Source organism: Callithrix jacchus, chromosome X (assembly GCF_049354715.1).
Source record: "Callithrix jacchus isolate 240 chromosome X, calJac240_pri, whole genome shotgun sequence".
Lineage (NCBI taxonomy): Eukaryota > Metazoa > Chordata > Mammalia > Primates > Cebidae > Callithrix > Callithrix jacchus.
This window is the reverse complement of record NC_133524.1, coordinates 97,888,662-97,894,128: the sequence shown is the minus strand read 5'-3', so window position 1 is coordinate 97,894,128 and position 5,467 is coordinate 97,888,662. Positions and strand designations below refer to the sequence as shown.

The following is a 5,467-nucleotide window of genomic DNA, read 5'->3' as shown; positions in this document are numbered from 1 at the left end:
AATCAGATTGCCCAGCCAAACTGTGATTGGCTTCGGAGAAAGGGTGGTCCTTCTGACTGACAGCTCTTAGGAACCAAGACAGGGCTCCCAGAGTGAGCCAGCCAAGGAAGCCCCAGCAGTGGGGGAGGGAGGGCGGGTGTCACAGCAACTGCAAGTCACTTGTTGGCCATCCCAGGCACCAGGGCCTGGGAAGAGGCCTGGTCCCCATTCCAGGTGGGAGGATTTCCCAGAGTTGGTCCGGGGACCTGGCAGGCACTCAGGCCCCCTGACCAGCATGGGCTGCCGGGCAGATAGTACAAGCAGGAAAGTTGTAACCCACCTGGAAACCAAGCTGCAGGGGGAAGGGAGAATAAGACAAGAAAAGAAAGCTTTGTTCTGTGTGAAAGAGAACACGCAGAATGCCCAGCCCATAGAGATCGCCGCTGCCCAGGGCACAGTGAGCCACAGGAGCAACCCTGGGAGACTGAGAGGACACGGGGCACAGCAGCAGCCCTGCCCAAGGGAAGCAGATGTGCTTACTGGATTTGTGCTTACGAATTGGGGGAAGGGGACCACCTCTTGACACACACACACACACACACACACACACGCGCACACACACCACGAAAGTGCAGGGAACCTGGCTTTGCTGATTCAGGGGCTAAACCTGCTGGGTGGGATCTGGTCATGTTGGAAGTGGGGGCGGGGCAGAATGAGCTGCCCTGACCCATGGAGTGCTTCTGCGCCCAGGGGCTCGTCCTTTCCTGGCAAGGTGCCGGGACCTCCGATGGAGTGTGCGGAGGTGTCTACGGATGGATGGAGTGGCCATGCCGTGCCAAGTACCCTCAGCATCTGCCCTCTCACCCCCGCGGGGAGTTGATGGAGAGCTCCTCTGTCCCCTTCCTGGGTCCTGCCAAAGGTAGTGGGGATCCAGCAGAAAGGAGCTTCCTCCAAAGGGAGCAGCGGCCAACCCTCTCACTCTGCCAGGAAGTAGCGCTGGGGATCCCAAGGAAGAGGGAAGGAGGGCTGGAAGCAGGTTTCCTCGTGGCTTCGTAGGAGGCGTAGAACTACACGGGGTAGGTGCTGGGCAAGGCGCAGCGTTCATCGCGATCATTGCGCAATAAACGCGCCCCGATGTGTGGGAGAGCGTCCACACCCGCCCCACCCCGATCCCCACCCCCACGTCGGGATGCGCAGACAAAGGAAAAGGCCAGGGCTCCTGATCTTTCTTTCCAGGCCAGCAGTCAAGGAAAACACATTAAGAAGGGATTTCTGTGTGCCGGGCACGGTGCTACCTGCTCCAAGGGTGTCCTCTCTTTCAGTCCTCTCAACAATCCACCTTAATTCCACCAACTTTCCCCATCGTGCCCCTCACCTCCCCCCACCTCCGCCCCCAGCCTCTTCTTGAAATTTATTCTGAGCGCTGCATACAGCCCTCTCTATCCCTGCCTCCTGTGAGCCCTGAGAAGCCTGCATTTGCCAGGGAGCAGACGTCCTAGTCAGCTGGCGTTTACCCGTGCCTTTTTTGTCCTTCTCTCCGTGCAGACTGTAAACTCAAGGACAAGGACCATGCCTCTTTTCTGCCAATCAAAGCACACAAGTTTATTGATGATACACACAGATGCCGGCTTGGGTGGAAGAGGTTAAGTCAGTACAATAGACAGAAGAGCAGTACACTTTTTTGATGAATAGGTTCACCATCCATCAGGCGCGTGTAGAAGAAAGGGTAAACGAAAAATAATTCAACCTAAGCTGCAACAAATGCATTTTCGGCTCAAGCTGCGATACGCGTCTGGTCTCTGCAAAGCGGTCCCGCTTGGGCAGGGAGACCACCACAGGCAACAATAGCACTCGTGATGCTGTAATTTGATGTTCTTTGTCCACAGCAGGCAGCCGAAGTGATCCCCTCACCTCGTGAAGGAGGCTGCCAGGGAGGAATTTACAATGCCAACATTGCCTGCAGCCTGCACAACCAAGAAGTTACTCAAAGCTCTGTGGGAGCCCCTGCCTGGCCAATAAGAGCGTGGTCCTGGATTGAGCGCTGGAACTTTCACCCAATGAGGCGGTGATTGGCTAAGGCTGGATCTTCAGTGACACCCTCTGCAGATTCTTTGACATCTGCAAACCAAGCGCGTTTTGAGTGGAATCGGTCCCATTGTGTTCGAGAGGGCCCTTTATGGGGCAGGGGTTTCCAGGAGAATCTCTCTGTTTCCATTTCTGATAAAGAGGGACATGAATGAGAAGAGCATCTGGGCACCGACTAACTCCCCCGCCAAGACTGGCTTTTCAGACAAACCCATCAGTGGTTTCAAAACCTGAACCTTAGCACATCCACTTTCCTCTGATATCAAAGGAAACTTCAAGTCTGAAACGGACTTGGCAAGCATGTTATTAATAACTGTCATGCTTATTAACAAATTTAATCCAGCCTGCTGCAGAAATGAGTTGCAGCAACGTGACACAGTCTCCCGACACACTTCATTGATGTACATCTTAATCTGGCCCTGACTTTCAATACTCGCATTTAATTTATCTGGGGCACACAAAGCCTCTCTAACCGCGGGGTCTGGAGTGGGGATCGTGTGTCTGACCATTGAGAGGCTGGCCAAATGGCTGTTGATATTCTGGCTAAATGGAAATGCCTCCTCCTCGATCTCGGCAAACAGCAGTTTTCCCTGAATGAAAAGGCACTTGGAGAGGTCAAGAACACAACTGCCATTTTTACAGTTTTGAGCTTATCCAGAAAATGTTTTGTTTTCATTGGGGAATAGGTGATTCATTTTTACTTGGATGATTTGCTTTTGGGGAGGCTGTGAGTTCTGACTGTCCATGATTATTGGCAGGCTAATCCTCAGGGCTTGGCTTATCCTCAACTCTTGACTGCAGATCAGGGCCCTTACCTGTTTTGTCCACTGTCTGCAACTCCCCCACTCTTTTTGCTTTTCTTACTTGGTTGAACCTTCTTATAAGTGGATGAACACTGTGTCAACTTCTACCAGGCTTACATATCTGCTTTCACTAACTTGTTAATTTGAGTATATCTCACGTTTATTGCAAGTCACAGATGGGTATCACTCTTAAAAAGGTGATCTAGTTGTGGCGTTCTAGGAAGGAGATTGTTAGACATTCTTTGCCTGGTCACAATCAATCTAATTGCCATCAAACATGGACCTAGCAGCAATGCAAACATAAAGAGCTTTTAGATGAGTCTCCCCAAATAGATATGTCAATGCACAGGATACAAGGGTATCCGTATCTCTTTTCCATATTTATAGTCTTAATTTTATTTTTTGTTTTTAATAATATATTTTTATTGCATTTCAGGTTTATAGTCTTAATTATCAAATGTTTCCCCTCTGGCATTTTACCTCCCTCAAGCTCATTTCCACTGTTTTCCCAGAAGTGCAGCATTTATCTTTTCCAGCACCAAAATAAGAGGAGAAAAGAATAAAGGCTGTGAGAAGGAGAAGCTGAATTATTTCTGGGCTCTGTAGTCTGCCTTTGACACCTTGGTCCCACTTTTTGTCTCCAGCATATCACACTTTGTGAAGCAATTTCTTTCCTCCCTTACTTAGCTTATTGTCCACAGGTACACAGAGAAAAGAGAATAGAGATTGGTAAAGGCACTGACTCATAAGTTTCAGGTACATCCACTCCAGAGTGAGGAATATAGCTTTCCAAAGTCCCCCATTTAGGTCTCAGGCACACCCATCTTCCCCACCCTGGCCTCCTGCTACTTTATCCCTTCCCCCTCTCCCACGAATTCCCACTTTTCTGCCTCACCTCACTCCCCTTTTTGCTTTATAGATTTTGTCATTGCTTTCCCAGAGCCATAAAGGATTGGGATCAACGGTTTTCTGAAAACAGGACAGGAGTAGAAGGGCAAGTTCCAGTTTAGCACTTGTGTGTACCACCCCCTTGCGACTGGTTCTGGCTCCACGCTTCCTGGAAGGAATACACTGTTGTTTCAGTCTCTACCAAGTAACCTGTCTTCTTCCTTTTTCTTGAATTGCACTGCCCCCTACAGACAAACAAACCAATATCTATCGGTAGAGTTGGCGAACACAGGGCTGGGTGATAGGCCATATTTGCTTATTTGCTACCTTTTACTGATTCTGGACTCTTTCTCTCAAACATTTCTCACCTCTCACTGTCAGCTCCCCAACACCGACTTTCCCCCTGAACGTGTGCACCATTCAGAGAACTAAAATAAGCTGGCGGGTGAGGTGAGAGTGTGGGGGAAGATGACTCTGTCCCAATCCTGACCCTAAGACTTCCCAGGCAATCCTCATTCTCACACCAACCTGCACAAAACCAGAGCAGTTTCTTCTTTCTTCACTTGTCTACAAACATGTCTCTCTCATGTCAACAGCAGGGAGCTGATGGCTGGGTCAAAAAGACTTGACTTTCCCACAGATCTTGGTCACCTGAGATATACATCACTAATGAGCCGTGGTTGCCACCAGTAGTGATGCAAGAGTGTGCCTTCCTCTCTCTCTTCCCCCCAGCACACCAGACCTGTCACTCATTTTTTTTTCTTCACCAATCCTAGAATCCAAAAGAAAATGCATTACCATTTTATTAGAAATTTTTTTCTCTGACTTCCAGGGACAAAACTTATTCCGATCCTTTCTTATCTTCTCCTGGAGCAACTGTCTCTTTGTATTTATACTTCTTTATCTTCATCCTAGAATGCCAGGCAACACTCCGTCTCTTTACTTTCCCTTCCCCTCAGCAACTAATATCCATCATCTCGCTTAGAGCCATGAAAAAGCAGATTTCATGAAACAAGGCATAGAGAGAGAAATATATTCATTATATTTTTCTTGGCTCTGCTCATTTTTCTTGGAAATAATGACTTTTCAAAAAGATTTTTTTAAACCTTTGTATGTATAAGGAGTTTTCTGGAGTGATACTTGCTAGATTGACACTACTGGCTATTTCTGAGAATAGGATTTAAGGCAATACACATTCTAGCTGCAGTGTCAAGTATTAAAGTCAGTGGGACATGGAAATGAACAGAGCTGTCTCTTGTACAAGACCATCTGATTTTCCCAACAGGCCCCCACAAGACAGCATTTGCCTTGCTGACTTCACTATCCTCCAGGCTCTAACCCCTAATTTTTTTTTCAGAGTAAAAATATGCACAATTTATGACATTACACCGAAGAGAAATGCATTGCATGCATATATTTACCAAATGACATGTATAACAATGTTTATAGCAGCACTATTCATAATAGTCCCAAGCTGGAAACAATCTAAATATCCATCATCATTAGAATGGATGCATAAAATATAGTACATACATAAATGTCAATGAATAATCTACATGCAATAGTATGGATTATTCTCACACACAATGCTAGCAAAAAAATCGACACAAAATAATATATAGTGCACGATTCTTTTTATGTAAAGTTTTTTTATGCAAAACTATCTATCTTGTTAGAAGTCAGAATAGTGGTTACCCTTGGGATGCATTAGT

At 47.2% G+C, this 5,467-nt stretch overlaps 1 pseudogene across 1 annotated transcript; it reads right to left on the bottom strand.

Annotated features, from left to right (window-relative positions):
* Positions 1–1,555: 1,555 nt before the first annotated feature.
* LOC100413549 (protein ARMCX6 pseudogene) lies at positions 1,556–2,810 on the bottom strand (annotated as a pseudogene). Its single transcript, XR_004738595.3, has one exon. The product of XR_004738595.3 is annotated as a protein ARMCX6 pseudogene (transcript).
* Between the last annotated feature and the right edge of the window lie 2,657 nt (positions 2,811–5,467).